This window comes from Cervus canadensis, chromosome 18, assembly GCF_019320065.1.
Source record: "Cervus canadensis isolate Bull #8, Minnesota chromosome 18, ASM1932006v1, whole genome shotgun sequence".
NCBI lineage: Eukaryota > Metazoa > Chordata > Mammalia > Artiodactyla > Cervidae > Cervus > Cervus canadensis.
Window position 1 is genome coordinate 48242972 of NC_057403.1, and position 24451 is coordinate 48267422.

General features: G+C 42.6%; 1 pseudogene; it reads right to left on the reverse strand.

Annotated features, from left to right (window-relative positions):
- Positions 1-12724: 12724 nt before the first annotated feature.
- LOC122421318 lies at positions 12725-23703 on the reverse strand (annotated as a pseudogene).
- Positions 23704-24451: the final 748 nt, after the last annotated feature.

Below are 24451 nucleotides of genomic sequence, written 5' to 3' on the forward strand. Positions count from 1 at the left end.
TGTATTATTTCTGTGGGCTCCAGGATGTGACTGGAGTTAAGTCAAAGAGGGGCAGCACTTCCACTCACCCAGCTGGGTCCAAAAGCTCACAAGAGGCTTTGCTGAAATCAGTTGGCCTTCAAACTTTTAGTCCTAGACCAGAAAGCTGGAGGACAATGTTGTGAGACATTTTGAATGAAAAAAATTAAGATTTACAATATGGAGCTGCCTCCACATGTGAGTCTTTGGAATAAAATAACGAGGACCCAGAGGGAGAACGGGAGATATGTGCATGAGAGAAGCAGTGAGCCGCCATTCAGTCAGGTGTGTGCACCTTTTCTCCAGAACAAAAAGAACCTTTGTCCCTCATGTGCTGCAAAAGACGTGCGGGAGGAGCAGCACTGGAGAATGGAGGGGCTGGTCCAAGAAATGTTTGGTTTCAAGTGCCTCATTTGTCCTACTCTTGGTTCACAGGATGCAGGACATCAAGAAAAGACAAAGCAAATCTTGCATTTTCTCGGTTACTGAGTATGAGCTTGTTAGTGAGAAAATACAAAAATTCCTCCAACAGGGATCTCCCTGGTGGTCCAGGGGCTAAGACTCCAAGCTCCCAATGCAGGTGACCGGGTTTGAGCCCTGGTCAGGGAATTAGATCCCACATGCCGCAATTTTAGTTCGCTTGCCGCAACGAAAGATCCCACATGCTGCAACTAAAACCCAGTGCAGCCTAAATAAATAAATAATAAATATTCTTTAAAAATTCATCTGGCAATGTTTCAACTGTTATACCTCATACAGCATTCTAAGACACAAAGGGTAGGAAGGTTTAGCCCCATTACAGAGCTCTAGAAATGGAGGCCTGGACAGGACACCACAGAAGTCACAGTCCCTCTCCCAGAGCTTCATCCAATAGATCAGGGGTCCCCACTTCCCGGGCCAGCACCAGTCCAGGGATTGTTAGGAACCGGGCTGCACAGCAGGAGGTGAGCAGAAAGCGAGTGAGGGAAGCTTCATCTGTGGCTCCCCATCACTCACATTACTGCCTGAGCCTTCCCCCACCCACCCCCACCCCTAGTCTGTGGAACGATTGTCTTTCATGAGACTGGTCCCTGGTGCCAAAGAAGTTGGGGACCACTGCAATAGATCACAAAGTCCCTACGGTTCAGAGGTCAGCAAACTTCTCGATAAAGAGCCAGATGGCAAATGTTTTAGGCTGTGCAGGCTATACAGTCAATGCAACTCAACTCTTAAAAAAAAAACTACTCAACTCTGACCGTGTGGTAAACATAACCTAACGTAAACATAACTAATGGGAGTGGGCATGGTCCAGTGAAGATTTATTTAAGGAAATAGTGGCCCAGATCTGGCCCATGATCTTGCTTTGTTACAGCTGATCAGAGTGTGCCCTCTGATACCCACACATTTCGTCATCACAGACTGTCTAATGCAACTGCCAGCATTTTCAGAGGGTAACATCATCTCTCAGATCCAGAGGTGGTAATTACTGCCATAAAAGGCAACATCTTTGGATTCTCGCAAACAATAGCAGGCAGAGAGCAGTGTCAGAGGAAGGCAGACCTTTTGGGCATATCCCTGTTGCCGAGAGGATCTTCACTTACCAGGAGGCCAAAAGCCCCTCTCATTACCCCCGTGGGTCTTTCCATATACCATGTGTAACATCACAATTCGATATACAGAATTAACATGCAACAGCTCCTCTCTCTCAGGCAACAGCATTTTTGCCTGAAAAACTGGGCGGCAGTCTCACCATGACAGCATGAGAATAACTTGTCATCCTGGTAATGGCCTAACTGCATATAAGTGTCTGTCATAATGAAAATTGGTCTCTTCCATTTCAATTTATTTTGTCAACAATCCAAATGGAACCCGAATATATCTTCCAACACCACCGCACCCAGACCAAATAGGAAGAGAACTTTAAAAGGAACTCATCATCATAAGGCTAAATATTTACATTAAAAAAGAGTCTCTCTTCTGGAAGACATCCCAGCTCTACCACTCCTGCCTGCCAGTACACCTGCAGTTTTTTGTAACTAATTAAGGAACTTCAGAAAACACATTCAAAAGGGCCTCAGCAAACAGATGCCCACTCCATTAATTAAACAAGCCAGAGCAATCGCCAGGCTGTAATTGGAAAATGTGCTTCTTTCCTCCATTTTAAGGCAATCACAGTTACTTGTGAATGTTTTCTGATAGTTTCTCAAAAGAGAAAGTGGGCTAGCAGCAGGTGCTGGCCTCCTCTAGCAGGGGGGCAGATGTTTGGGAAAGGTTAGAGGTAGGAGGCAGTCACCCAAGTTCACTAATTAGCTCTTCTGCCCCTTCCTCTCCCTCCAGAAGACTGTGCTAATGAGAAAAGGAAGTTTAAGTGCTAAAAAAAGAAAGCAAGCTTGCTAGTGCTACTTAAAGGCACAAAAATGTTCCCATGCAGCGCACTCTTCAGAGCTCTAATTGGGATGCACGGTGGTCCAGTGTGTGCAGAAAGTAACCACACCCCAGCAGTCTTTCATTTTGCTGAGTTCTCAACAGTGTTGGGAGCAGGAGGAAGGTGAAGAAGGCCACTGAAGCGGGGAGGAAGGAAATAAAAGTGTGGAGTCTCTCCTACTATTTCCTCCTTGGATTCCAGGCAAGGTTTTAAGGGAGCACTGGTCTTAAGTAAAATTCCCTTAGTTGTGGGTTATCCTTCAGCATCTCAGTCAGGGCTTAGAGATGCCATGGCCTCCAGGAGCCAGTTCAGGTTATTAAACTATTGTTCTCAGCAACAAACCCATCTATCTGCACTCTCCTCCAGGGGGTGGGAAGGACTCTGGACTCTGGCTCACCAGGCTCTTCTGTCCATGGAATTTTCCAGGCAAGCATACTGGAGTTGGTTGCTATTTCCTACTCCAGGGGATCTTCCCAAGTCAGGGATTGAACCTAAGTCTCCTGCATTACAGGCGGATTTTTACCACGGAGCCACTGGGGAAGCCCTGGTGTGGGGCTTAGATGCTACAAACTCATTTCTCCTTTCCCAGCTGGGTTCCTGTTAAGTGCCATGGATCGACGGCACTAAAGGGAGACTGAAAAGCTGGAGGACGAAAGGACTTGCTCTTTCCTGTTTTGCTATTTCCTGTTGGCATCAACAAGAGAAGGCCTTTCCCCTCAGCAACAACAGTTGGCCCCATTTCCCAGCTCCTTCCAGCCCTCCCAGATACAAACTCACCACATCCTCTCCACCCACACCAGCTGGTAGCACTTCCTTCTCAGAGTGCTGAGTCCCAGTTCCACAGTGTCCCTCCTCCAAGAACCTAGGTTCCAATAGCTCCACGTTCTTAAGTTCATTTCTAAAGCCTTAAGAATAATTACTATCTTTTGATAGCTCAGTATTCCCTTTTCGCCCTTTATGTCGCTTTAAAAGAGAGAATTTAAAATAGAGGAAGCTGGACTTCCCTAGTGGCTCAGTGTTTAAGACTCCCCATTCCAACACAGGAGGAGAAAGTTCGATCCCTGGTCAGGGAACTAAGATCCCAGATGCCTCACGGCAAGGTCGATAACACTTTTTTAAAATAAATCGATTAAATTGAATAAAACAGAGAAAGCTAGTGAGGTTCTTTTTTCCACTTTTACTCTGACTAATCCAGTATTTGATACCAAAAGTGGTCCTATAAAGTTGATTCTCAGAGATGGGATTCTGGGTTTGGCTTGGTCATCCTGTCCTTGGTCTTGAAAATAGTGCTGTGGTCCTTGAGAAGTGGGATATTAGTAACAGTTACCTGTAGTGAGCAGTGACACCATGATTAATCACATTATCACCTGTAATTGACCATGATGGAGCGCCCACTGAAGCAGTTGCCTCGGTGACAAAAGTGCTCCTGCCCTTGACTATTAGAGGAGTGATAATCACTCCAAAGACCCTACAGCAGGATAATTGCTTCTAACTACACTGGAGAGATTAGAAAGAAAATGACAAACTCGGGGCTTTAAATGCTCAGCTTAAGTTGTGGTCAGAGAACTAGAAAGCTCTGATGGCAGCCCTAAAAGAAATTATTTTTTGCAGCTGCAGATCTCACCTCAACAAAAAGCAAACCCAAAACTTAATTGTATGAGTTGTAGAATTACAACTTGGTTTAATTCTCAGATTCACCAAGTCTCACATGTAAAAATTTAGGCATTGATTGGAAATGAGTGGGACCCTGGACTTAATACAGGGATATCTGGGTGGATCCAGATGAAGTTCAAGATCTTAAAACTGGAGGTCTTTCTGAGCCTCTTTTTCACTGAAAGGAGCAGCACTTCCTCCTATTTTTGGAGACTCAAAGGCCTTGTAATAACTTAGCCTGCTGTCTTGCTTGGACACGCCTATTTTCCTTAAGACTCACTCAATATTAGTTAACAACAAATTCCTACAAGACTTAGTGGCCTAAAGCAGCAGTCAACTTTTATTACCTCTCACAGTTTCTGTGAGCAAGAAATTCAAGGAGCAGCTTTGCTGGGCAATTATGGCTCACGGTCTCTTAGGAAGTTGCCATCAAGATGTCAGTGGGGTGTAAGCTGAGGGGAGGCTTGACTGCAGTGTGGTGAACAGCTGGTGCTGGCTGTCAGCAGGAGGCTCAGCGCCTCAATAAGTGGACATCTTCACAGGGCTGCTTGAGTGTCCTCACAAGATGGTGGCTGGGTCTCCCAAAAGTGAGTGACCCATGTCAGTACGCAGACACAGCCCCATCCCCCAGCCATAGGGGACTGAACCAGGGTTAGACCCTGACCCATGCAGTGTCCTGGAGGGAAAAGGTCTGCTAAGAGAGAGAAGATGGAGACAGTGGAGTCTGTCAGATCCTATCCCTCAGGAATCCAGTCAGGACTATTTGGTGGGGTCGCACTGAAGCAACTTAGCAGCAGCAGCCATTTGGTGATCAGAGCCTAGTTCCTAAGGGTACACACTGCAAGGATGACCTGAAGCAGCAGGGGCTTCTGAATTTTTGCAGAAGCAAAAGTCATCCAGAGGAGAAAAATATCTGCAGGGGTGGTGGGAGGGGAGGGACAGCGACTCAGGGGACAGAAAAGAATGATGTCAGTAATGGCAGGAATGGTAAAAGCAAATATTCTGAGATGTTACATTACCTTAAGGTGGCATATCTGCAAATTCCAATGAAGGAGCCAAACAGAACCTCGCTGGTACAAAGGACTCGGAACCTTCCAGTTTGTGAACTATGCTTCACTCTGACTCTCTGACAGCTCCCAGGATACGTCCAAGTCTTATCTCTTTTTTGCCACATGTATCCTCTTGGTAAAACCTCATTCTGCAGCCATCTTTGTAAGGTCCTCTTCACTATACCAAAGCATCCTAATGAGCCAGAGATTTTAATCAAACAAGGCATCTGAGGGTTTACACAGCTCTCTCCCAGCCCACTGGCATCAAATCCTCACAGCAGCTCAGAGAGGGAGGCAGCATCCCTCAGGTGTGGAGACTGAGGCTCACAGAGGTTGAAAGAACTGACTGAGTTCACCCAACTAATAAGGTAAGTCAGGGCAGAGCTCAAATCCTAGTCTACCTGCCAGCCCAGTGCTACCTACATAAAGGAATAGCAGAAGAGACACCAAGCCACTGAGGACCCTCCATATGACAAGCACTGTGCCAGCAGGGTTGGAAACATGAGGAAACAACAACAAAAAAGGTTTCTGCCTCATGGAGCTTCCGTTCATGTGTGTAGCCATGTGACGCACACTGTAGATGGAAGGTGAATTCCAGAAGCCCACCACGCAATCTATCTCATTTTCCTGCAACTTCAGCACTTTAGGCCTTGCATGTAACTGTTAAGTACACTCGGGGACTTCCCTGGTAGTCCAGTGGTTAAGAATCTGCCTTCTAATTCAGGGGACCTGGGTTCAGTCCCTCACTGGGGAACTAAGATCCCACAAGCCAGGGGCAACTAAACCCGCTCCAGGCAACTACAGAGCCCACATACTGAAACTAAGGCCCGATGCAGCAAAAAAAAAAAAAAAAACAATAAATAAATGCACAGAGAGAGAGACATATTTGTTTATACATGTAATTGCTGTAACTGTGAGATGCCATCATTACTATCCAGACAGTGTGGGCAATTCAAACCAGGATCCACTTAGTAGATTCAAAACTTCCAGCCCAGCTGCCTCATCCAAAGAGTGGGGATAACAATAGCACCTGCCTCACAGTTGGTTATGAAGATTCAACTAATATAAATATGTAAGGTATTTTTATTATCTATTTGGCTGTGCTGGGTCTAATTGCGGCATGCAGGACCTTCAGCTCTCATTTTGGCAGGTGGGATCTTTGCGGCAAATGGTGCCTAGTTCCCGGACCAGGGATCAAACACAGGCCCCCTGCACTGGCAGTGCAGCGTCTTAGCCACTGGGCCAGCAGGGAAGTCTCAGTAAAGTATTTAGAATGGTATCTGGCATATATTTTTGTGCAATGTTAATAGTAGCACTAGTAGGATTGTGAGCATGATTATTAACATTCTTACTATTGAGAGCTGAAATTGCGTTTTCCTCAAGGAAGCCAGGGAAGGAACTAGAACTGCAAACCCTAACTTAAGTCGGGCCCTGTCTATCACTCACTGTGTATCTCTAGGTGAGCCACGTCTCCTCTTAAACTCCAGTCCACTGACCTACAAAATAGAGCGCAGTAACATCCATGACTTTTGATCTGTTGTGACAGTTTACTGGTGTGTTGCACTTAGCACTGTGACCGGCACATAGTAAACACTGAATAGGCAATACCCCCTGCTATAAGTACAACTACACTCATCTCACACACTAGTAAAGTAATGCTCAAAATTCTCCAAGCTAGGCTGCAATGTACATGAACTGAAAACTTCCAGATGTTCAAGCTGGATTTAGAAAAGGCAGAGGAACCAGAGATCAAATTGCCAGCATCCACTGGATCTTAGAAAAAGCAATGGAATTCCAGAAAAACATCTACTTCTGCTTCTTTGACAACACCGAAGTCTTTGACTGTGTGGATCACAATAACCTGTGAGAAATTCTTAAAGAGATGGGAATACCAGACCACCTTACCTGCCTCCTGAGAAATCTGTATGCAGGTCAAGGAGCAACAGTTAGAACCATACATGGAACAACAGACTGGTTCCAAATTAGGAAAGGAATACGTCAAGGCTGTATATTGTCACCCTGCTTAATTAACTTATATGCAGAGTACATCATGCAAAATGCAGGGCTGGATGAAGCACAAGCTGGAATCAAGACTGCCAGGAGAAGTATCAATCACCTCAGATATGCGGATGACACCCCCCTTATGACAGAAAGTGAAGAGGAACTAAAGAGCCCCTTGATGAAGGTGAAAGAGGAGAGTGAAAAAGTTGGCTTAAAACTGAACATTCAAAAAACTAAGATCATGGTATCTGGTTCCATCACTTCATGGCAAATAGATGGGGAAACAATGGAAACAGTGACAGACTTTATTTTTCTGGGCTCCAAAATCACCGCACATTGTGACTGTATCCATGAAATTAAAAGATGCTTGCTCCTTGGAAGAAAAACTATGGAAAACCTAGACAGCAATATTAAAAAACTGAGACATTACTTTGCCAACAAAGGTCCATCTAATCAAAACTGGTTTTTGCAATAATCACGTATGGATATGAGAGTTGCACCGTAAAGAAAGCTGAGCACCAAAGAACTGATGCTTTTGAACTGTGATGTTGGATAAGACTCTTGAGAGTCCCTTAGACAGCAAGGAGATCAAATCATTCAATCCTAAAGGCAATCAGTCCTGAATACTCATTGGAAGGACTGATGCTGAAGCTGAAGCTCCAATACTTTGGCCACCTGATGTGAAGAACTGACTTATTGGAAAAGACCCTGATGCTGGGAAAGATTGAAGGCAGGAGGAGAAGGGGATGACAGAGGATGGGAGAGTTGGATGGCATCACTGACTCAATGGACATGAGTTTGAGCAAGCTCCAGGAGTTGGTGATGGACAGGGAAGCCTGGCGTGCTGCAGTCCATGGGGTCACAAAGAGTCGAAACTGAGTGACTAAGAGACTGAACTGACTGCTACCTAGCATCATTGTTGTTATTACCTCTGAACTTCAATGAGTGGCAGCAAAGCAAATTTAATTTTGAAAATATGCATATTTTATTAGGAAAATCAATAGTGTGGCCTATTATATAATTAGATATTTCCTATTTGACCCTAGTTCTGATATGACAACTGGGAGGAATGTTTGACCCACGGGTTCTGTTCAACACAATTTTTAATTTAATTGACTAGTATGTTGTCTTGAATTAATTAATATTCAAGATCCATTTAATCTTTGCATCCTCTTCTTCACTTGTACAGGAAGGCGGGATCTCCATGGACTGGTCAGATCTGTGAACATTATTGGACTGAAGAGTGGAGACACTCCGTATTAGGAGCTGAGAGGGATAAGGAGGCCAGTGCTGATACCCAGCCCCCTCCTCACCTCCTGCCACCTCACCTCCTCCTCACTGTCCCTCAAGGCACCAGCCCTGACACAGGACTGGTCAGCCTGGTACCAGGCACTGGAGACTAGTGTTTTCTTCCCACACTGCCAGTCCCTCTTGTAAGTCTTCTGGCTCTGGATGGAAGGGATGGATCAGCCTTTCTTCTCGATGTTAAGAACTGAGCAGGCTTCCCTGGTAGTACAGTGGTTGAGAATCCCTCTGCCCATGGGGACACGGGTTTGATCCCTGTTCTGGGAAGATCCTACATGCCTCGTGGTGACAAAGCTCATGTGCCACAACTACTGAGCCAACACGCAGCAGCTACTGAAGGCCATGCACCTAGGGTCCATGCTCCACAACAAGAGAAGCCACCACAATGAGTAGCCCATGCATCACAGCTAGAGAGTAGCCCCTGCTTACTGCAACTAGAGAAAGCCTGCACAAATCGATGAAGACCCAGTGCAGCCAAAAGTAAATAAATAATTAAACAAAAAAAGAACTGAGCCTTCAGTGTTCACACTGAGGGACCACAGAAGCACAGCAAGACCCACACTCCACTCCCTTTCCACGGTGTCTGTGCGGAAGGGCTGGCCTGTGTTGTCCGGGTCAGCTTGCCAGAGTCCTCTGCATTGAGAGGTGGTGCCAGTTCCCATTTCATTGCTCATTTTCCTCAGGGTCCCTGGTGGCTCTGACAGTGAGGAATCTGCCTGCAATGCGGGTGACCTGAGTTCGACCCCTGGGTCGGGGAGATCCCCTGGAGAAGAAAATGGCAACCCACTCCAGTATTCTTGCCTGGAAAATTCCATGGACGGAGGAGCCTGGTGGGCTACAGTCCATGGGGTCACAAAGAGTCAGACATGACTGAGCGACTTCACTTCCACTTTGCTTTTCTGGGGGGGAAAGAACAAGTGGAATTTGAGTTTTCCTGTCTTCTTGGCCAAACTTCACCTTCACACCATCTCTCATTAGGCGATATGACAGAATGAGTAAACAGATGAATATTTATACATTTATCACAGTGCCGACCCCAGGTAGCTTATCCTCTGACTTCGGGGGCACACCAGGCAGTCTCCAGTGCTCTCTTTTCACTTAGAGACAGACAGGACCACAGGGTCCAGGTGATACAGCTACAAGGAAGTGGTGACTCTGGCTCCCTGAGTGTCTGTGTGGAGAAGCCCCTTCCAGCCCACATGGCCCAGACCATCTGGATGCTGTGGTTCAGATGTGAACATAGCATGGCTTAATTTCAAAGACATGCGGCACATTGAGTATCAATAATCAATATCAATCTCCTGAGAGTCAAACTATCTAGTTTAACTTCTTTACATAGAAATATATTTATTTATTTATTTGGCTGTGTTGGGTCTTAGTTGGGGCATGACCAATTTTTTTTTTTTTCCATTTATTTTTATTAGTTGGAGGCATGAGACAAGTGCTCGGGGCTGGTGCACTGGGATGACTCAGAGGGATGGGATGGGGAGGGAGGTGGGAGAGGGGTTCAGGATGGGGAACACATGTAAATCCATGGCTGATTCATGTTAATATATGAGCGATCTTTCATTGTGGCGCTCAGGGGTCTCCCTCTCTCGTTGTGGAGCACAGGCTCCAGAGCGCATGGGCTCAGTAGTTACAGAAAGCAGGCTTAGTTTCTCATTGGCACGTGGGGATCTTGGTTCACTGACCAGTGATCAAACCCTGCATTAGAAGGTGGATTCTTAACCACCGGGCCCCCCAGGACATCCCAAGGCTGTCTTAATTTGTTAAATTACATTGTTCTAGGATCCTAGAGACCATGACTCCTGAAGAGATAGGTCCTAGCAATCAAAATATAGCAGCCAGGAGAGGGGGGAAAAGTGGATATCACCAAAAAAGAGAAGCGACATAATAAAAATTGTATTCTTGGAAGACATTTTTGTTGTAACATGAAGATATATTGGAGGAGGTAGTGACTTGAGGGGTAGAGAACAAATAAGGCTAGGAATAATAAAGATACAGGGGGGGAAAGCCATAAAATGGTGGAACTATAAGGATCATGGAAGATGATGGGAAGGGGGCCCTGGAGACTCCAGGCAGCCATGTGAACTTTGACCTTTCCTTTGCCGGTAGTCCTAGTGTCCCCAAATTACTTAGCTTCTCTGTATCTTCCCCTTCCTTGCCATCCCCACAAATGTAACCAAGCCTAACCATTTTAAGCAAAGCACCACCTTCCTCAGTTGGCAAAAAAAACAAAACTTGTAACTCATCATAGATCCACATAGTCTTAGATCCTATCTCCTCCTCTTTTATTAAAAAAATATATATTAGTGCACACTTTTTATTACATTAAAATCAGGTAATGATCTGACCATAAAAAGATTGCTTATGGAATACTGTTATGTTCATCTTTACTTATAGGATCTTAAATCCTTAGAACTAAGGCTTTTCCTGGGAAAAGATTCATGGAAATGTTAATTGCTTTTCAGACTTGATAGTTGCTGCTTCAAAAGGTAATTTTACACAAACACCAAATTTAAAAAAAAAAAAAAAAAACCCTTAGAACACAACGAATTGCTTTTATTTCGGTATTCATCCATATCTTAGCATTTCATGGTCCTAAACAGAAAATTGAAAAACACAGCAATTTACCAGGAATTTCAGGGATCCACCATGTACACTGAGTTCTTTTTTCATCTATGCTGAGGACTGTGAGAAGCAGCAGCACCAAAACCAAAGTATGCACTGAATTCAAGGCTCTTTTTGTTCCAGTTGTCAGATTCCAAACTAGACCCAAATGGATTGCAAGTGTGACCATACAAGAGCCCTGTTTAAAACATCTTCAATTTTTAAAAGCAAAAGCCATTACCAGAAAAGAAAACAATGCATTCAGAGGGATCATGTGTGCTTACAAGTGTCTTCTGTGGCCTTTCTCCAAGTTTAGCCACCAAGGACTTTGAGAGCTGGCAGGTCTGAGTAACCCTGGTGACTATTCTTTTCACTTTATCAAAACCTGAGCTATAAAAAAAAGACTGCATCAGCTGATAATGACAGCAGAGGGTGGCAGGGCTGAGAACCTAATATTCATTTCCCAGGCTGGTGGAGAGCAAGTAAATGTGGTTCCAAAACTAAATGAGGAAGGTCAGAGACTCTTTCCAACCTTACCTGATGGCATCCATCCAAAACAAGGAGGTGTCATGGAAAGTGTTGGGTTGCGGCATTGCCAAAAGGGAACTTGAGGAGGAGGAAGGAAAAGTCATCACCCCTCATAAAAGTTGGAGGAGGAGATATGGGGAAAGCCAGGAATTCCTGAAGGGAGCAGAGGGGGTAACAATTTATGCTTTTCCCAAGGGTGATAGTAGAAAGTGGGGGAAAGGATGATGGCTTGGAAGGGGGGCATTATTTAAGACAAAGAAAGAAACCAGGGATGCAGAAGAAGCACCCACACACACCCAGCAGTAGTCGCACAGGCTATGACCTGAAATCTTCACGTCTACTCTAACAAGCCACCCCAAGCTGGAGGGCTGTTGCAGGGAGGGAAGGAAGTAGGGGAAGGGAGGGGAGAGAAGGCAGAGACCCTAGGCCAGGTAATCGACAGCAAGGTGACTATGTGATGTGTCTTTTCATGGTTGAGTCAGATGTGCCTCACCGGTTATAATGGGAATCAGTGTAAATATACTTTCTTGATCCCAGAAGTTCAACTATGTGGAAAGTGGTTACACTTGACAGGATGATATGTTATAGCACAACTTAGGTATTTCAAATAGTCAAAAAATTAGCATCATTTGCAATATGTTAAGATAAACTGCCTTTGAATGGGGGTTTCCTTTCCAGTGGGCTTCGCTGGTGCCTCAGTGGTAAAGAATCTGCCTGCAGTGCAGGAGATCCAGGTTCAATCCCTGGGTCGGGAAGATCCCTGGAGAAGGAAATGGCAGCCACTCCAGTATTCTTGCCTGGAAAATTCCATGGACAGAGGAATTCCTTCCAGTACTTTGAGGTCTATAAGACTTATCTAGAAAATTTACTACTATGGAAATGTGTGTGCTCAGTCTCTCAGTTGTGTCTATTTGCAACCCTATGAACTGTAGCCCACCAGGCTCTTCTGTCCATGGAATTTTCCAGGCAAGAATACTGGAGTGGGTTGCCATTTCCTCCTCCAGGGGATCTTCCCAACCCAGGGATCAAACCCTCATCTCTTGCATCTCCTTCATTGGCAGGTGGATTCTTTCCCCACTAGCACCACCTGTGGAAAATGAAGACTGCTTAAATCAAATAGGGGTTGTAGGGGAGGGCCTGTGGTTTTTCTTTTTGATTAATTGCTGTAACACTGTCCTTCGAGGGGCTGAGGGAGTTTCGCATTTTCTTTAGACATCATTAGATGCTGAGGCTCTTGCAGGACAACTTTGATGCTCTAAGAATTCTGCCATTTTGCTAGCAGGGATATGACTCTTGGGTCCACCACTCCATTAGAAATATTAATTCTGTTAATATTTTTGCTATAAATCTTACAAAACGGATAGCGCTTTGAGTTTTTATGTCCACATTCTATTTTAAGGCTGTATATTCAGTTTTCATACAGTGTCTGAGCTCATGGTGACTGCCTTCTTGCCTTGCTCTTGCTCTCTCCTCCTCCTTACTGGAGATACTGAGAGCTTTCAACATTCTATTTTGGCAGATTCTGCTAACAGAGGTGAATAATAGTAGCAAGGGAAAGCTTCCTTCTGAGGGGAAAAATTTTTTTCAACATAGAAAAATGCCTGTCTTTTCCCTCAAACCATTTCTCCTGGTACTTGGGTGGGAATAATACATGGAGTCTGAATCATAGGTCCAGCTGACTTCAATAAAGACAGGAATACTTTTAGAATTGAAGCCACATGTTATAGTGGTGGAGGAAAAGAGGGTAAGAAGTGACTCACTCCTGACTTTGTGAAGCCTGCATGTTTACCACCAGATTTAATTTACTGATACATGAGAAAGAAACTTCTATAATATCTCTTCAAAGTATTCTTATCTTCGGTTTTCAGTTATTCGTGGATAAGTCTAATTTTTATGAGTACCATTGGGGCTTCCTACTTTTCCCACTCTTTATTGAAGAAGGAAGTGAAATATATGCACTGACCTTTCATACTGCACAGTTAATAGGAAGCAAAAAAGCATAAACCCAGATCTCTCTGACTCTGAGCCTAAGCTCTTTCCACAGTACCACAGAGCTGCTCTGCCTAGCATTTTGATAAGCAAAGACCAGCATGCCTGATGTCAGCACAAAGTACCAAAAGTAGGGAAATCTCCTGGGGTTAGTGAGTAGCTTTTGTAAAGCTATATTTTATTATAAAAAACACAGGGAAAATTGTCCTAAGTGAAATTCTTTCAGATATAAGTAAGAGAATTTCAACTCAAACTAGATTAAGCAAAAGGAAACTCATTATTTCAATGAACTGGTTAGTGTAGGGATCTGCCACCTTCATACACATATGAATCAAGGGACTTAATGCTCTCTCTTGCATCTTCTCTGTCTTTGTCTCTTTGTCCTTTACCTATTGGGCTGATTTCATTTGCTCCTACAGCGTAAATCCTTCTCCATTAGGCAAAGGAAGATGATCCTTAATAGTCCCAAATTTACATTCTCCCAGCCTAGCACACTTAGACAAAAGAGCATCCCTTTGTCTCAGTATCTATATATCAGTCCCAAAGAAGACCATGATTGACACTATCTACCTCTGGAACAATCACTATTGCTATGAAATGAGGTACCAAGACTGGACAGACAGGGTGGGTGAGTAGGAATGGAATAAAGGATAAAGAGGTATATTTCCATTAGAATATAGTGAGGGGAGATGGTTTCCAAAAGAAAGAACACAAGAGCAGGAAAAACATCATATATTCACTCCTGGAGTCACTAAATACTTTTGAGCAAGGGAGTAACAAAATGAAACAAGAAATAAATAAATGAAAATAAACGTGAATGCCCTGAACAGATGGACTGGTGGGTAAAAAGGAGGCAGCTTTTAGAATAATCAGAAAGGGAGTAACGAAGGGCTTAGCCAGAGGGATGGTAGTACACAACAAAAAATGCCAGCCCCATTTCTACTTCAAGTTGTGAGGGAATAGCAGTCTAGACTAACCCCTCATCCCAAACAATTGGGAAACTGTACAAAATATATTATCAGATATTGGACAACAGGCAACAAAACACTGTGATCCCTGAGAGAAGGGAAATAAACAAAGTAAATTCCATGATCACCCTAACTTCCTGTCTGGAGTCAATTTCTGGATTGTGGTGAAGGGAAGGGGAACCTAAATAGAGAACAGAGGGTATTATTGAATTGAGGAGTCAGAGATCAGTATTTCAGGGAGCTGAGTTAGCTAAACTTTGTAGGGCAGAATGTCAAGAAAGAGGAAACTATCACAAAATGAGTTCTAAATATCTGCACAGATTCCCTTGATTCTTTGTTCAAATAACAACCTATATATGGTGAAACTCAATAAAGCTGGGCAAAGGATAAACTCTGGGGAAAGAATAATTATTAAAGAGCTATAGGCTAAATAATTTGCAGAGCTCACTTTGGACCTGGAATCATTCCAGTTCTCACCAGCAAAGTGGAGAGAACTTACTGAATCACAGAATCTTTAGTAGAAGGCAAAAAAAAGAAAAAAAAATGTGTCTTAGTAGTGGAGCTAAACTAAGCCTGGAGGAAAGGTCACTCTTAAGTCACCCTTAAATAGTTTAAAAACAAGCATCAAAAGAATCAAGCTAACCTGGAGTAACTTAACTGCCTTCCAGTAAAAAGTCCAAAACTCTTTAAGAGATTACAGAAAATGCACCACTCAATGCATAATATGCAAAGTCTAGCATTCAATAAAAAATTACTAGACATCTATAGAAACGTGATCCATACAAGAAGAAAAAATCAATAGAAACATATGTATAAATGACAAAAATTACATAATTAACAAGTTCCTAAAACAATTCTTAAAAATACATTCAGAGTGCTTAACTAGTTAAAGAAAAACATTAGCATTGTGAGAACTGAGTGGAAATTATAAAAAAGAATCAAATGGACCTACCAAACATGAAAAATATAAATCACAAGAAGAAAAAACTTCACTGGATAGAAATAAGTGCATACTAGACACTGCAGAAGAAAAGAAGTTGAAACCATAACAATAGAAACAATGCAAAATAAGGCACAGAATAACCCCCAAAAAAAGACTGAAAAAATAAACAGAGCCTCCCTCAGTAACCTATGGAATAACATCAAACATTTTAAAAAATTAAAGTGTGAGAGAAGAGGAGAGATAAAGGAGCACAGAGAATATGTTTTGAGAAAATTGTGACCAATAAAATTACAAATATGATATGGAAACACCCAAATGCCCATCAACAAATAAATGGTTAAAAAAGATGTAGTATACATACACAATGATATATTATTCAGCCATGAGACAGGAGGGCATCCTGCCATTTTCAACAACATGGATGGACCTTGAGTACATTATGCTAAATGAGATAAGCCAGACAGAGAAAGACAAATATTGTATATAACTTACATATGGAATCTCAAACAACAACAAAAAAAATGTTTAAACAAAAAAACAGAGAGTTAAACAGTGGCTACCAGAGTATAGGTGTGGGCTGAGGATGTTTAAGGGTACAAACTTGTAAACAAGTACTAAAATAGCAATAAATATTTAATGTACAGTTTATTGTACTATTAGTATGTGATGTAATAAATATCATTACAACTGTAGCCATATTACAATACATAAATGTATCAATATAACATAAAGTACATCTTAAATTTTCACAATGTTAAGTATCAACTTTTATCCAATAAATAAATTTCAAAATTATAAATTTGATAAAAACTGCAAACTGACAGATTCAGGAAGTTCAACAAAACTCGAATGAGATAAACGTAAAGCAATGTTTACCAAGACACATCTTAAAGTCTTGAGAACCAGAGGAAAAAGGAACATTATGTACTGTTCATATTATGTTTGTTCACGTTATGAACAAACATGAAAATAATTTCAGGCCTCTCTTCAGAAACCCAGAAAACAATGAGACATCTTTGAAATGCTAAAAGAAAAAAATTCTCAACTTAGAATTCTATACACAGAAAAAGTACATCTCAACAATGAAGGCAGACGAAGATATTTTCAGGAAAAAGGTTAAGATAATTCATCACTATCATATATACACTATAAGAAATGTTAAAGAAAGTACTTCAGGCAAAAGGAAAATTATGCTAACTGGAGGCTTGCATATAAACAAAAGGATGAAAAGAAATAGAAATAGTAAATATTAAAGGCTTTTTTCTCATTTTTAAAATGTCTTTAAAGGTAATTGTTTGAACCAAAAATAACAATATATTTGGGGATTTATAACATATATAGAGGTAAAATATCTGTGCAAAGAATGGAAGGAGGAGATGGAAGTATAGTATTTAAGATTCTTATATTGCACATGAGTCTACAATGTTACTTTTGCTAATTTAATTTTAAATACTAAAACAACCACATAAAAAATATCTAAGAGACATCCCTGGTGGTCCAGGGGCTAAGGCTGCACACTGCCAGTGCAGGAAGCCCAGGTTCAATCCCTTGTCAAGGAACTAGATTCCACATGCCACAACTAAGAGTTTGCATGCCGTAACTAAAGATCCCACATGCCACAAGTTTAAAAAGACCCCACGTGTGTGTGCATGTGTGCTAAGTCACTTCAGTCAAGTCTTTGCAACTGTTTGCAACCTATGGAGGTAGCCCTTCAGGCTCCTCTGTCCATGGGATTCTCCAAGCAAGAATATTGGAGTGGGTTGCCATTTCCCTCTCCAGCAGATCTTCCTGACCCAGTGATTGATCCCAGCTCTCCTGCACTGCAAGCAGATTATTTACCATCTGAACTACCAGAGAAGCAGAAAAGATCCCACATGCTGCAACAAAGATCCAGGAATGCCAAATGAATAAATAAATAGTTTTTTTAATGTTTAAAAGATGTTTAGCTAATTAACCAATAGTAGAATAAAATGGAATGTTAGAAGACAATCCAAAAGAAGTCAAGAAAGGAGGGGAGAAGGAATAAAGAGTAGATGAGGGAAATAGAAAATAAATATCAAGCTGATAGACTGAAACCCAGTTTTTAAAATTACTACATTAAATTTAAACAGTCTAAGCAAGTATTTCAATTAAAGGCAATTTGTCAAATTGGATTTAAGAAACAAAAACAAAGAAAAACATAATCCAACTATATGATGAATTCAAGAAAGTCACTTTAAATACTAAAATACAAAGTGTAAGTGTAAAAAGTATAGTAAAATATATATAGTGTAAACAATAATAATAATTAAGTTAGGATGGCTTTGTTAATATCAAACAAAGTAAACATCAGATCAAAGACTATTACCAGGGATTAAAAGGAATATATATATAAATACATAAATATTATATAAAGAATATAAATATAATTTTATATATATATAAAAGGAATATATAATATATTAAAAGGAATATATCATAATGATAAAGAGTCAATCTATCGAGAATATGTAACAATACTCAATTTAAGCACAAATTGATAATCAGTTCAGTTCAGTTCAGTTCAGTTGCTCAGTCGTGTCTGACTCTTTGCGACCCCATGAATCACAGCACGCCAGGTCTCCCTGTTCGTCACTAACTCCCGGAGTTTACTCAAACCCATGTCCATCAAGTCAGTGATGCCATCCAGCCATCTCATCCTCTGTCATCCCCTTCTCCTCCTGCCCCCAATCCCTCCCAGCATCAGGGTCTTTTCCAATGAGTCAACTCTTCACATGAGGTGACCAAATACTGGAGTTTCAGCTTCAGCGTCAGTCCTTCCAATGAACACCCAGGACTGATTTCCTTTAGGATGGACTAGTTGGATCTCCTTGCAGTCCAAGGGAGTCTCAAGAATCTTCTCCAACACCACAGTTCAAAAGCATCAATTTTTCAGAGCTCAGCTTTCTTCACAGTCCAACTCTCACATCCATACATGACTACTGGGAAAATCATAGACTTGACCAGAAAGACCTTTGTTGGCAAAGTAATGTCTCCGCTTTTTAATATGCTATCTAGGTTGGTCATAACTTTCCTTCCAAGGAGTAAGCGTCTTTTAATTTCACGGCAGCAATCCCATCTGTAGCGATTTTGGAGCCCAAAAAAATAAAGTCTGACACTGTTTCCATTGTCTCCCTATCTATTTCCCATGAAGTGATGGGACTAGATGCCATGATCTTAGTTTTCTGAATGTTAAGCTTTAAGCCAACTTTTTCACTCCCCTTCTTTCACTTTCATCAAGAGGCTTTTTAGTTCATCTTCACTTTCTGCCATAAGGGTGGTGTCATCTGCATATCTGAGGTTATTGATATTTCTCCTGGCAATCTTGATTCCAGCTTGTGCTTCTTCCAGCCCAGCGTTTCTCATGATGTACTCTGCATATAAGTTAAATAAGCAGGGTGACAATATACAGCCTAGACATACTCCTTTTCCTATTTGAAACCAGTCTGTTGTTCCATGTCCAGTTCTAACTGTTGCTTCCTGACCTGCATACAGGTTTCTCAAGAGGCAGGTCAGGTGGTCTGGTATTCCCATCTCTTTCAGTTTATTGTGATCCACACATTCTAAGGCTTTGGCATAGTCAATTGATAATAGAGCTTCAAAATATATGTAGCAATAACTAATGGAATTAAAAACAGAATAATCCATGATTACAACTGGGTATTTCAACATAGCTTTTCTCAATAATTAATAGAACTGGACAGTAAATCAATAGGGCCACAGAACACTTAACACTTTCAATCAGCTTGACATAGTTGACATTTACAGGGGAAAACAATAGATGGGGAAGACTAGAGATCTCTTCAAGAAAACTGGAGCGATCAAGGAAACATTTCATGCAAAGATAGTCACAATAAAGGACAGAAATGATAAGGACCTAACAGAAGCAGAAGAGATTAAAAAAGAGATGGCAAGAATACACAGAAGAACTATACAAAAAAGATCTTCATGACCCAGATAAACACAATGGTGTGGTCACTCACCTAGAGACAGACATCCTGGAGCATGAATTCAAGTGGGTCTTAGGAAACATTACTATGAACAAACTATTTAAACTTAGCTGTTTAAACCCTAAAAGATGATATGATTAAAGTGCTGGACTCAATATGCCAGAAAATTTGGAAAATTCAGCAGTGGACACAAGACTGGAAAAGGTCAGTTTTCATTTCAATCTCAAAGAAGGGCAATGCCAAAGAATGTTCAAAGTACCCCACAATTGTGCTCATTTCCCATGCTAGTAAGGTTATGTTTAAAATCCTTCAAGCTAGATAAGCTTCAGATATGTGAAACGAGAACTTCCAGATGTACAAGCTGGGTTTAGAAAAAGCAGAGGAACCAGAGACCAAATTGCCAAGATGTATTGTATCATAGAAAAAACAAGGGAATTCCAGAAAAACATCTGCTTCTTTGACAACACCGAAGCCTTTGCCTGTGTGGATCACAATAACCTGTGGGAAACTCTTAGAGATGGGAATACCAGACCACCTTACCTGTCTCCTGAGAAACCTGTATGCAGGTCAAGAAGCAACAGAATCTTACATGGAACAACTGACTGGTTCAAAATTTGGAAAGGAGTATGACAAGACTGTATATTGTCACCCTGTTTATTTAATTTCTATGCATACTTGTTGGTCAGTCACTCGGTTGAGTCCAACTCTGTGCGACCCCATGGACTGCAGCACACCAGGCTTCCCAGTCTTTCACTGTCTCCCAGAGTTGGCTCAAACTCACGTCCTCTGAGTCAGTGATGCCATCCAACCATCTCATCCTCTATCTCCCCTTTCTCCTCCTGCCTTCAATCTTTCCCAGCATCAGGATCTTTACTAATGAATCAGCTCTTTGCATCAGGTGGCCAAAGTATAGGAGCTTTAGCTTCAGCATCAATCCTTCCAATGAATGTTCAAGGTTGATTTCCTTTAGGATTAACTGGTTTGACTTTTGTGGGCAAAATTATGTCTCTGTTTTTTAATATTCTATATAGATTTGTCATAGTTTTCTTTCCAAGAAGCAAGCATCTTTTAATTTCAAGGCTGTAGTCACTGTCCGCAGAGATTCTGGAGGAAATAAAATAAAATCTACCACTGCATCCATGTTTTCCCTTTCTATTTGCCATGAAGTTTTGGAACTGGATGCCAATTTTTTGAATGTTAAGTTTTAAGCCAGTTTTTCACTCCCCTTTTTCACCCTCATCAAGAGAATCTTTGAGAATCTGGAGTGGTGGCTGTGCTGTGCTGGAGTGGCTGTGAGGAGATACCCCACGTCCAAGGGCAAAGGAGAAGCCCCAGCAAGATGGTAGGAGGGGCAAAATCGTGTTTAGAATCAAACCCCATACCTGCCAGAGACACTCAGAGGGCTCAAACAAACCTTGTCCACACCAGGATCCAGAGACCACACAGAGACTGAGACAGAACTGTGTTTGAGTATTTCCTGTGGAAGTAGGGGTCAGCAGTGGCCTGCCGCAGGGGCAGGGGCTCTGGGTGCAGCAGAATTGGGTATGGCATAAGCCCTCTTGGAGGAGGTCACCATTAATCCCATCATAGAGCTGCCAGAACTTACACAGGACTGGGAAATAGACTCTTGGAGGGCACAAACAGAACCGGGACCCAGGAGAAAGGAGCAGTGACCCCACAAGAGACTGACCTAGACTTGCCCATTAGTGTCCAGGAGTCTCTGGTGGAGGCGTGGGTCGGTGGTGGCCTGCTGCAGAGTTGGGGGCACTGAGTGTAGCAATTCGTACATGGGACCTTTTCAAGGAGGTCACCATTATCTTCATTACCTCCACCATAGTTTGGCCCCAGGTAAGTAACAGGGAGAGAACACAGCACCACCCATCAACAGAAAATTGGATTAAAGATTTACTGTGGCCCATCAGAACACAGTTTCCCCCTCCATCAGTCTCTCCCATAAGGAAGCTTCCATAAGCTTCTTATCCTTCTCCATCAGAGGGCAGACAGACTAAAAACCACAATCACAGAAAACTAACCAATCTGATCACATGGACCACAGCCTTTCATATCAATGAAACTATGAGCCATGCCATGTAGTGCCACCCAAGATGGATGGGTCATGGTGGAGAATTCTGACAAAACGTGGTCCACTGGAGAAGGGAATGGCAAACCACTTCAGTATTCTTGCCTTGAGAACCCCATGAACAGAATGAAAAGCAAAAAGATAGGACACTGAAAGATGAACTCTCCAGGTCTGTAGGTGCCCAATAAGCTACTGGAGCTCAGTGGAGAAATAAATCCAGAAAGACTGAAGAGACGGAGCCAAAGCAAAAACAACACCCAGCTGTGGAAATGACTGGTGATGGAAGTAAAGTCTGATGCTGTAAAGAGCAATATTGCATAGGAACCTGGAATATTAGGTCCATGAATCAAGGCAAATCGGAAGTGGTCAAACAGGAGATGGCAAGAGTGAACATCAACATTTTAGGAATCAGTGAACTAAAATGGACTGGAATGGGTGAATTTAACTCAGATGACCATTATATCTACTACTCTGGGCAAGAATTCCTTAGAAGAAATGGAGTAGCATCATAGTCAACAAAAGAGTCTGAAATGCAGTACTTGGATGCAATCTCAAAAATGACAGAATGATCGCTGCTCCTTTCCAGGCAAGCCATCCAGTATCACAGTAATCCAGGTCTATGCCCCAACCAGTAATACTGAAGAAGCTCAAGTTGAACGGTTGTATGAAAACCTACAAGACCTTCCAGAACTAACACCCAAAAGAGATGTCCTTTCCATTATAGGGGATGGGAATCCAAAAGTAGGAAGTCAAGAGATACCTGGAGTAACAGAAAAATTTGGCCCTGGAGTACAGAATGAAGGAGGGCAAAGGCTAATAGAGTTTTGCCAAGAGAAGGCACTGGTCATAGCAAACACCCTCTTCCAACAACACAAGGGGAAGACTTTACACATGGACCTCACCAGATGGTCAATACCAAAATCAGATTGATTATATTCTTCGCAGCCAAAGATGGAGAAGCGCTATACAGTCAGCAAAAACAAGACCAGGAGCTGACTGTGGCTCAGATCATGAATTCCTTATTGCCAAATTCAGACTTAAATTGAAGAAAGTAGGGAAAACCACTAGACCATTCAGGTATGACCTAAATCAAATCCCTTATGATTACACAGTGGAAGGGACAAATAGATTCAAGGGATTAGATCTAATAGACAGAGTGCCTGAAGAACTATGGATGGAGGTTCATGACACTGTACAAGAGACAAGATCAAGACCATCACAAAGAAAAAGAAACGCAGGGAGGTCCTAAGATGGTGGAGGAATAGGACGGGGAGATCACTTTCTCCCCTACAAATTCATCAAAAGATCAATTGAATGCTGAGCAAATTCCACAAAACAACTTCTGAACGCTGGCGAAGGACACAAAGACACCCAGAAAGGCAACTAATTCTCTTCTAAAGGAGGTAGGGCAAAATATAAAAGATAAAAAGAGAGACAAAAGAGTTAGGGATGGAGACCCATCCCAGAGAGGGAGTCATGAAGGAGGAGAAGTTTCCAAACACCAGGAAACCCTCTCACTGGCTGGTCTGTGGGGAGTTTTGGAATTTCAGAAGGCAACATAACCGGGAGGAAAACAAACAGACAAAAAACCCACACAATACGCGCCTAACTGCAACTCCAGTGGAGAAGTAGCCCAGACGCTCACATCTGCCAGCAGTGAGCGGGAGCTGAACAGGGAGGTGCAGGCTGCATGCTTAGGGTAAGGAATGGGCCTGAATGCCCTGAGGACAATCTGAGGGAACTAACATGAGACAGCAACCCAAACTGTGGGATAGCCATAGAGAGAGAAAAAGAGAGAGAGAGAGAGAACTTTCCTGTGAAAAGCTCTAACCTAAGGCACTGCTGGGCCTTCTCACAGAACAAAGGACTGAGCGAATACCAGAGGAGAGCCAGCCGAATTTGGACTGGCCCCTCCCCTTGCTGGGGGCAGAGAGGCAGGCTGGTGGCAGCCAGAGCAGGAAGGCAAGGGGCAATCGCCGCCCCAGAGGTGGCATCCTCTACCAAACTGCGAGCAGGCTCCCAGTTGCTAACCAAGTCTTCCTGGGACCCTGGACGGTTGACATCTGCCAGGAGGGTCACAGCCAGAGATCAGTTCCCGAGAAGAGACATAAGGCACACCTGAGACGGCGCTCTCGCTGCACACCCAGGAAACCGGGTGGATGGGACTCGGGAGGTGATAAGAGGCATCGTACACCTGGGAGAGCGTGCTTGCCAACCACCTGGTCGCCTGAGCTGCTCGGACCTGGGAAGGGTACAAAACACAGACCCAACCGAGTCTGTGCCTTTGTGGAGTACCCGAGAACCTGAACCTGAGCAGCTTAGACCTGGGAAGTGCATGCAACCCAGGGCCTGCTTTGGACAGTTCTCCTGCAGAGCAACCTGCAGCCTGAGCAGTGTAGACCAGGAAAGCACACATGCCATGAGCGGGGGCAAACCCAGTGTGGTCCAGGCACTGAGAGCACTCCCCACACACACCAGTGATATTTGCAGTGTTCCTCCCTCCCCACAGCACAACTGAATAAGTGAGCCTAAATAAGTGACCACCTTCACCCCCTAGTCTCAGGGTGGAAATCAGACACTGAAGAGACTTGCAAACAGAAGAAGCCAAAATAAACAAAGAAGAGGGAACCACTTTAGAAGTGACAGGTGCAACAGATTAAAACCCTGTAGTTAGCACTAACTACAATGGAAGGTGCCTATAGACCTTGAGAAGAAGTATAAGCTAGAACAAGGAACTATTTGAAACTGAACTGACCCCATACTGCCTACAACAGCTCCAGAGAAATTCCTAGATATATTTTACTATTATCATTTTTTAACTTTTTAAATTTTAAGTTCTTTATTACTCTTTTAATTTTCATTTTTATAACCTACTTTTACCTTGCAAAAAATAAACAACCCTATTTTTAAAGCCAATTTCATATATTTTTTATAA